The 10,250-nt window shown below is 43.5% G+C and overlaps 2 pseudogenes; one reads left to right on the plus strand and one right to left on the minus strand.

The window, feature by feature from the left end:
* Window positions 1-1,420: 1,420 nt before the first annotated feature.
* On the minus strand, window positions 1,421-3,068 carry LOC143403620 (acyl-CoA desaturase 1 pseudogene; annotated as a pseudogene).
* Window positions 3,069-8,161: 5,093 nt separating this feature from the next.
* LOC143403785 (DNA (cytosine-5)-methyltransferase 3B pseudogene) lies at window positions 8,162-9,519 on the plus strand (annotated as a pseudogene).
* The last annotated feature ends 731 nt before the right edge of the window (window positions 9,520-10,250 follow it).

Here is a 10,250-nt window from a genome sequence, read left to right on the forward strand (position 1 = left end):
TGCTTTCTGTTCCAACCCAGAGAGAGGAGACTAACTTCTAACCCTGCTTTGCTCTGAGATTGGCTCACTGATATGGTGGGCATTTGGCTTCACAGGAGACTGAAGCTGTCTGAGCCAGGGATATTTCTAGAGCATTCGCTAAACTTTCTGAAGTTATCAGTGTGGCACAGGCACAGAGGGGTGAAGTTAGAGAGGATCTGGAGATCAGCAAAGAGACAGTCAGCTCTCCTTGCTAAAGAGAAACAATAGTTCTGTGCTCATGAGATTTGTGTCCACAGGACAGGGAGCTGCCTAGATAGCAAGTTCTCACTTCCCTGAACGGACATAGGAGGCTGACTCTTCAGACAAAGAAGAAAACATTGGAGAACAAAGTGAACCAGCAGAGGAAAGATGACAGATGGAGTAGAGCCAGAAAACTAGAAACAGTTAAGAAATTCCTGTCCCACCCAGGCAGTCCTATATGCAATCTGATGGTCACAAAGCAAGGATACATGAAAAGATACAACACTAGGGGAGGAAGCCTATGTTTTATTCTATGTAAGGAGAAACTGTAATGAATAAATGGACCCACTATCTAACTCAGTTCACTAGAACACCCAACAAATTACTCAGTGACTTTTGAACCCTTGGGCAGTGTGCTGTCAGAGCTCTTCCTTCGGAAAGTGATCTCTCAGGAGCTGCCTATAGACCCTACCCCTCCAACTGTCCATCTCCTGCCCAGCAGTGGGAGGAATGGGTAAACCAATGGGCTCCTCTTCTCCTTCAAGCTTTTTTAGCATTTCTTTTTCAGAGGGAGATACTCCCAGTGAATATTTTCATGCTGCAATACAAATTATGTCTATACATGTTTAACTCTGACCCAAGTTCACCTGCTAAAAATCTTTCCATTGTTGGATGTTTGGAAATGCCATAGCCATCCTATCACTACGAGGGCAGTGACCAAAATCCTGAAGATAGCACAGCAGAAAGATGAAAGAAGTTGGACAAGCAGCTCATGGAATCCTCAAAACTCAATGAGCTCTTCCTGTATCCATCACTTCCGGACACAGTCGTTCATCTATAAAATAACAAATCTCCTTAATACAGGGGGAATTTTTTTTCTCCAGAAGAGATCACTTTTCCTAAGAACTATATGCTTCCCATTTATTCTCAGTCTAAACTATATTGAGACATTAAGATGTGCTGCTGTAATCTAACATTGCCAACCTTCATGGCCATCCCCTAATCAGTCAGGAGAGAAAGGATGCATACTGGGTGGAGAGGCTCCAGGTCTCTGCTAGGTAGGCAGCTGGGTCTGACTACAAAAAGAACTTTCCTACCTCAACCACACCCTTACTTAAAAATCATATCTGGCATGCTCACTCTCCCCTGATGAATGACCTACTTTGCAAGCTCTGTGATAGTTATTTTCATCTTCCATCTAGCAAAGTGTATGATGATAGTTAATGAGCACTTTTGAGAAGATTTTGTTGCATAGCTAAGTGGAGCCACCTGCCTTAAAGTTCAGGAGAGATCAAGCATGAGAGTATCTGAAGTAAATCCTTTGCTTTTAAGCTCTTGGAAGATTGCTAGGCTTTTACAATGGACACCGACCTGCGGCTGACCAGATGCTTGCCTGGGAGGCAATAGGGAGAAGAGAAAGGAAGATGATAGGAACCAAGCAAAGAAAAGGACAATGGAACTAAAGACAGAGAAGAAATGAATATTGTTTTAGCATCAAAGAGGGGAGTTGTTGCCCTTCAGTACTTGTCATTTACTGAACTGGAATGTGTTAAGGTCATCATCTTTAGCATCCAGGTAGCATTACTCAGTAGTTAATTAACAGAACATTAAACCTCTACTGGATTTTGGAACAGGACCCTGGACAACCTCAAACTCAGCCGCTCTTATAGCTTCCATCTCCAGTTCTTTTAATCCTGGCCAAGACAGTGGCCTTCAATACTTTCTTCCGGTCATAAGCCAGGCCAAGGACAGCCATGCAATCAATGAAGAACGTGGTAAAGTTGATGTGCCAGCGGTACTCACTGGCAGAGTAGTCATAGGGGAAGGTGTGGTGGTAGTTGTGGAAACCCTCGCCCACAGCTCCCAGGGAAACCAGGATATTCTCCCGGGAGTTGATATTCTTGTCCTAGGGGCGGTATCCATAGAGGTGGGCAGCACTGTTCACCAGCCAGGTGGCATTAAGCACTATGGTATATCGCAGTAAAGAGGCGACGTACAAGCTGTGTGCAAAAGTTTCACCCCAACAAAACCAGGGCACCAGTGTGGGCAGGATGAAGCACATCAACAGAACAGCGGACTTGTAGTACCTCCTCCGGAACATCACCAGCTTCTCAGCTTTTAGGTCAGACAGGTCCAGGGTCACCCCCTTCTCTTTGACAGCTGGGTGTTTGCGCACCAGCAGCCAACCCACGTGAGAGAAGAAGCAGCCGCGGCGAGAGTTGGGAGGGTCGGCATGTGTTTCTGAGAACTTGTGGTGGGCGCGGTGATCTCCGGCCCATTCATAAACATCATTCTGGAACGCCATGGTGTTGGCAATGATCAGGAAGAACCTCAGGTGCAGCCGCGCTTTGTAAGTTTGGTGGCTCCACAGGAGATGAGCTCCGGCTGTGATGCCCAGGCCACTGATTAAATAGTACACATAGGCCCAGATCCAAGTGTAGAACTTGCAGGTGGGAACCAGTATGACCCCATACAGGGCTCCCAGGTGCAGCAGGCCCATGAGGATGATGTTTCTCCAGACATACTCAAGCTTGGGTGTGGGGCCCTCGGCATCCTGATAGCTGTGATCATATATATCATCTTTTATTTCAGGGCGAATGTCTTCTGCTGAGTAAAGGGACATCTTCTCCAATTTCTGTTCTCCATCATGGAGACCCTCATTTGGAGGTGCTCTGATGGTGGTGGTGGTCACATAGGAGCTGGAGATCTCCTGCAGCATGTGGGCTGGCATCTGGCTCTCCGGTGCTGGGATCGCCCTCCCAGGGCTGAGGCTGCGGAGCAAATTTGGCGCAGCTGAGACAGAGGATGGACTTCGGCTCTGGGGTCCGCTGGTGCGGGGCGTCGGTGGAGCTACGCGGAACACCTCTCTGCTGCCGCACGTGGATGGCTGTGCAGGCCCAACCCCCTGTGCGCGGATCGCTCTGGGCTCAGAATTTAAAGGGAAGAGTTAGCCTGGGGCGATCGTTTCCTCAAAACTCTTTGATCTGCTGCCAAAAGGGACGAAGTGAGCAGAGCTGCCTGGCCGAGACAGCCCCGCGTGGAAATAAGGGCGGAAGAGGGGAGGGGACAGAAAGTGGAGTAGCTCAGCCACCGGAGACACAGCGTGGGGATCGGCAATTTTTTTTTTTTAAAGCCGCAGTATTGCCATATATCTACAGACCACTTCACATACTAGGTATGTATTTATTGGAGTTGAAAGCTGGAGTCCACACAAAATTCTGCACGCATAGGCTGATGATTTTTTGATTGGGGATGTGGCTCGTTGGTAGAGCACTTGCCTAGCAAGCATGAGAATTCAGGTTTCATCCCCAGTCTCTCTCTCTCTCTCTCTCTCTCTCTCTCTCTCTCTCTCTCTCACACACACACACACACACACACACAAAATGTAACTTATTTATTTATATTTTGCAAGAACAGAAAGCAATAAAGTTATCCTTTGGTAAGTATTTACATATTATTAATCAAAAATGTACTCATCAATAAATTGAAACATGATTCAGCCATAAAACATTAATAAGCAAACATATATGGAAAGATGAGGAGGCATCTTAAACACACCTTGATTAGGAAAATAGCTAGGATAAAATGCCACATCTATGTTATTCTGAGTATATGACCCAGACAATAATGAGATTTATGATTGCCAGAGACTCAGGGCAACTAGGAAAGGGAAAAATTGGAGGTGTTTGGAGTACTGAATCTATTCTGTAACATACTATAATGGTGGCTATTCTAGATTAGGTTTTTTCCAATACTTAAACAACTGCATGGCTTGGCATCATTGTGAACAAATGTAATCACAGCAGATTGGGAAGCTGAGAAGAGACAGGAAGATCACATGGTCAAGGACAGACTCAGCAATTTAGAAAGGCCTTAAGCAACTTTGAGAAACCCTACCTCCAAATCAACCATAAAAACCCCATTCATCATGAGTTCTTTATTTTCTTCCTCATTTTCTCTTCTGCTTTCTTCTAACCTCCCACCATTGCTACCTTCCTGGCTTTATTTCTAGGACAAGATATCCCACAACCCTCTCCATATTTTCTTCTCACAACCAAAGTATTTAGACATCAAAACTCATTGCTATTGGGATTCATTACTTGGAGCTGCTTCATCAGACAGATCTGAAAAATTCATATTTCCATGCACGAATAACATTAGTTTGTTTAGTTCAGTTATTTTATGTAAGATCATACCTATTTGGGGTACATGAGAGCCTTTAGACGTGTTTGCTATGAATGCTGTGCACAGTAGCCCAGGTTCCTCTGACCTTAGAAAAGGAGAGCTAGAAATTGAGAAGGGTTTGATGTGTGTAGATGCTCCATTGTTTGGGGCATAAATATTCATGATTGTTATGTCTTATTGATGTATAATTCCCTTAAGCAGTATGTAATATCCTTCTTTGTCCCTTCTGATTAACTTTTTAAAAGTTTTTAGTTGTAGATAAACACAATACTTCTATGTGGTACTGAGGATCAAACCCAGTGCCCCACACATGTGAGGCAAGCATTCTACCACTGAGCCACAACTCTAGCCCCTATTTCTAGTTTTTAGCTTGAATTAGTTTCTCACTTGATTGACTATTCTTTTAGTGTAGTTCCTACAAAACCAAAAATCTGGTTTTCAATTTTTTTTTTCATTTCATCTTTATGGTATATTTTGTTTAGAATGTTCTGTAGTGCAGGCTTTCTAGTTTCAAATTCTTTGAACTTTTGTTTATCATGGAAAGTTTTTATTTTATCTTCAAATTTGAAGCTTAATTTTGCTGGATTTGGGTAAACCCTTCTCGATATCAAGAATCAAATAGACCACAATTCAATAATACTGGGTAAATTTAACATGCTTCTGTGACCACTGGATAGATGCTCCAAACAAAAACTAAAGCCAAAGAACTAAAAAATACAATTGACAATGTAGACTTAAAAGACAGACTATTTTGTCCATCAATGACTGAATACACTTTCTTAGCAGCCAATGGAGCCTTCTGTAATATAGACCATGTTATGTAAGCTATCACATATGTTCACATACAATTGTAATATTACCTTAATATTTTTTTAGCATCCATAGGATTATTTATATAGCTCTTTTTCCATTGATATTAATTTTGGGGTTCTTGCTTTTTTCTTGATTAGATTTGTTTATCAAATTTTAGCTGTATTATTTCTTATTTTATATATTTTAAAATAACTGACATGTGGGGGTGGGGTTTTATATATCTTATGATGATTGATTTCTAATGTAATAAATCACACAGAAAACTCAGTCCTCATGATTTCAATTTTTTTTTTAAGTAATGGGAATGCTTTTTATACTAATTATATTGGTTACATACACGTTGAAACTGATCAAATTGCATACTTCAAATTTGTGCATTTTATTTTACTTCAATTTTAATAAAGTTATGAGAAAAAAAGAAAAGGAGAGCTAGAAACACAAAAAGTTTTTATCTAGATGCTGCATGTTTACCATTTTTTGAGAATGGAAGAAGTATTATCCTTTCCTTTAGGAATGCCCTCTGAGCAAGACAGGCTTCATATACAACACCAAAATTACCAGTCTACTGAGAGATGAGCTAAAGCTCTCTGTCCATATAACCTCATCTTGAAAATCTCAGTTCCAAATCTGAGTGAAAGAGAAGCAGTGGAGACTCTAAGGAGGCATTGGAGGAATGCATTTTGACATCTGACTTTTACTGCTTCATAACCAAGAAACAGATATTTATTCCTAATGTGCTACAGGACTTCTCTAAACTTCCATAGTACAACGATTTATGTGAATTCTGATTATATTATTTTAAATTTATATTATAATTATAATTTATAATATCACAAATGTTACTGTCTTACATGAATGATTTTTCCAGAATAAAGATTCATAAGGTGTAATAATTTAAAAGGTCAGTATTTTCTAGCTTTACATTACTTTTTAGAACTAGAGATATTTAAAAATCACTTTTGGAAATTCCTAAGCTTGGAGACTCATCTGCTAAAACACATGAAATAAGAGACATTGCATTCTTTAAAATGGTTCTTGGTACACTATATCAGAATTACTTTATCTTGCTCTTTACTACATCTTAGATATTCAATGGAGGTGAATTTAAATTTTTAAAATATCCTAGTGATGCAGGGAGATAGCAAAATAGTATAATAAACTTAAGTTTGTAATAAAATAAAATATACTATTTTTTCATGGTTTGGCATACTGATATTAGAATACACAACCCAAAATTCTGGTTACGGTTTAGTATTTCATATATCAGAAAACATTGTTTATTTATATCTAATATGGATCTGGAATGCCAATATTTTAGTTGATCTTGTAGCTTTAGTGTTTTTCCTTATGAAGACACAATCCTTGAGAAAGAACATAGAATTTGACAACAGAATTTTCCAATACTAGTGTTTGCTTTTATGTAAATACATTGAATTTTGTAATTTTAAAAATACCAAATATATGAATACATAATAAAACACTAGAATAAATTTAAATTTGTGATCAAATAAAAACATGCTACTTTTTATGACATGACAGAGTGCTATTATCACAAACAACCACAGGCTCATTTAAATGGATATTGCTAACTTCCCCCTCTATTATAAAACTTTTTTTCTTTGATACCTAAAATTTTCTAGAATTCTTTTCTTCTACCAGCTGTTTTATGAGCTTTAGAGTTATTCTTTACTAATGTATAATCATGTAAATATTTCATAAAATTCTGAGAATTTTCAATAAGCAGAATTAACTGAACATAACTTTACTAGGTACACATATGAATCTACCACAGTGAAGAACATAATCAAATAAATTAACAAAAGTGGGGTCCCAGTTAGAATGATATATTCTATTCCATGCTTGTATAATCATACCAAAGTGCATCCTCCTGTCATGTATAAGGTACTCAAAAATAAAAAATGCTTATTTTATTTTTTAATAACTTTATTTTTTTTTTTAATATTGTGCCAAGGATTGAACCCAGAGGCTCACAAGTCTTAGGGAAGCATGCTATCACTGAATGATAACTCCAGCCCCTTGCTTATTTTAAATATATAAATGCTTCTAGAACTATAATTGATTTACTATAATTTTAATGAATTTTCTGCAGTAAAGAAGAGCAATTTACAATAACCTAGAGAAACTGTATTTTCTTTTTCCATGAGAACTATTTTCTCTTCTATTTTTCATCCAAATATTAACTGATGGTGTTCTAAGTTAATTTTTTTTTCAAAAAAATATTTTCCAAGTGCAGTTTCAATCCAGTCACATTTACCTATTCATGAAGGTACACAAACCAAAACCTTCAGGAATTTGTTTGATTTAGATTAAAAAGAAAATGGTAACTAGATCATAAGAGTGGAGATATTTTGCACACTGGTTTGCAACTATCTAAATACAGCTGTCGGTAGGAGAATGAGTCTAAGTGTGAAAACATGGGCAGATTTTATAAAGAAGAAACAATACCTTGGGTGTTTCAGTGCCTCAATGAATACGATGTAAAAAGAGTCACATAAAGAATGTCATACAGGCCGCCGCTGGGCTCTGAGTAGCTGCGGCGGGGCGACCCCGGGTGGGGACGGGGCGAGGGCCGGGCCCAGGCTACAAGGGGAGTCGGCGCCGCCCCCTGCCCACCCTCAGCGGCTGCCCGGCCCGCGCCGCTCCCTCGCAGCAACCGCCCCCAGCTCCGCCGCCTCGGCCCGCGTGGACGCCCCGGGCGCCCCCCGACGACGGCCCCGGCCCACTGGCAGGCGGGCGAGCGGGCGGCCGCGCCCGCCGGCACCGCGGGGGTTCAGTGGCCCAAGTAAACGGAGCTCGGCGATTGGCGCCGGAGATTCGCTAGCCCAGCGCCCTGCGCGGCCGCCCGCCGCCTCCCGCCAGCCGGTCCCGACCCGCCGAGCGACCACCGAGCCGCGCCCGAGCCAGCCCGCGGCAGGAAACGATGAAGGGGGACACCAGACACCTCAGTGAAGGAGAGGGCGCCAGCGGAAGGGAGGACTCCATCATTCTCATCAACGGGGCCAGCAGTGACCAGTCCTCAGACTCCAAGGACGCCCCTTCGCCCCCCATCCTGGAGGCTGTTCGCTCACCAGAGATCAGAGGCCGCAGATCCAGCTCCCGCCTGTCCAAGACGGAGGTCTCCAGCCTCATCAGCTCCACTCGGGATCTGACAGGGGAAGCAGATGGTGAAGGAGAAGATGGGGACAGCTCTGAGGCTCCTGTGATGCCAAGACTCTTCCGGGAAACCAGGACCCGCTCTGCAAGCCCAGCAGTCCGGACCCGAAATAGCAACGACAGTGCCTCCAGTCGGGAGAGGTACAAGTCCTTCCCACATCCCACCCAGGGCCGCCAGGGCCGCAGTCACGTGGACGAGTCTCCCGTGGAGTTCCCGACTACCAGGTCCCTAAGGCAGCGGTCAGCAGCCTCGCCAGGTACTCCGTGGCCATCCCCGTCCACTCCTTACCTCACCATCGACCTCACGGAGGACGATGTGACACCACAGAGCAGCAGTACCCCCTGTGCCAGCCTAGCTGAGAGCCAGCAGGAGACCTCCCAGGTGTGCGAAGAATCCATGGCCGTTGGAACCGTGAAGCACGAGGGCAACGTCAAATATGTGAATGACGTCAGGAACATCAGGAAGAAAAATATGGAAGAGCGGGGTCCATTTGATTTGGTGATCGGTGGAAGCCCATGCAATGACCTATCAAATGTGAATCCTGCCCGGAAAGGCCTGTATGAGGGCACTGGCCGACTCTTCTTCGAATTCTACCACCTGCTCAATTACTCACGCCCCAAAGAAGGGGATGACCGGCCGTTCTTCTGGATGTTTGAGAATGTTGTAGCCATGAAGGTCGACGACAAGAGGGACATCTCACGGTTCCTGGAGTGCAACCCAGTGATGATTGATGCTATCAAAGTTTCTGCTGCTCACAGGGCTAGATACTTCTGGGGAAACCTACCTGGGATGAACAGGCCTGTGATAGCATCAAAGAATGATAAGCTCCAGCTGCAGGACTGCTTGGAATTCAGTAGGACTGCAAAGTTAAAGTGCAGACAATAACCACCAAGTCCAACTCCATCAAACAGGGGAAAAACCAACTTTTCCCTGTTGTCATGAATGGCAAAGAAGATGTTTTGTGGTGCACTGAGCTTGAAAGGATCTTCGGTTTTCCTGTGCACTACACGGATGTGTCCATCATGGGCCGTGGTGCCCGCCAGAAGCTGCTTGGGCGGTCCTGGAGTGTGCCAGTCATCCGACACCTCTTAGCCCCCCTGAAGGACTACTTTGCATGTGAATAGTTCTACCCAGGCCTGCTGGGGCACCAGGGTTCCTGGGACAGAGCCAGGAACCAGAAGGCACCCTGTTCCCTAAAGGCATCCCAAGTCTGCCATCAGCTGAGCTGTGTTGGGTCTCCCCTCATACCTTAGTCCTCCTGCTCACTGGGAGCAGAGCCACCTGATCCTCTCCTGCAGGGGGTGGCCAAGGTGCCACCCCCTTGTGCACAATTCTGACCTGGTTGCTCTGAGCAGCCAAACACGGTGCTCATTTTTTTCTTCTAAAACTTGAAGTAGATAGTAAAATGGCTTTTTTCCTCCCTCTTGGGTTTACCACTCAGAGAAACAATGGCTAAGATACCAAAACCACAGACCCACAGCCCTCATATACTCAGGTTAGAATGCCAAATCACCCAAGAGTGTTATTGCAAGACTTTTTAAAAGTGTCTACAGCTCTGTGTGTAGTTGTAGATGGTGGGGGACATTTTAAAGGCCCAGCATGAATGTTTTTTCCCTAGGGCTACCAGAAGAGGAAGTGATACCTCTTTGTGATACCACATTCCCTTTGTCTCAGTCCAAGGCCATTAGCCATTAGAGTATTTCTCATCATGATGGTGATTCAGCAGGGATGACATCATCATCATCATCTCATTCAGGGCAAATTTCCGCCCCCCATAAACCCAAGGGCAGGAGCCCCCCTTAGCTAAATCCCTCCTGGAATCTGCAATAGAAGCCTCTGGGGCACTCAGGAAGGG

The sequence above is a fragment of the Callospermophilus lateralis genome, chromosome 7, assembly GCF_048772815.1.
Source record: "Callospermophilus lateralis isolate mCalLat2 chromosome 7, mCalLat2.hap1, whole genome shotgun sequence".
Lineage (NCBI taxonomy): Eukaryota > Metazoa > Chordata > Mammalia > Rodentia > Sciuridae > Callospermophilus > Callospermophilus lateralis.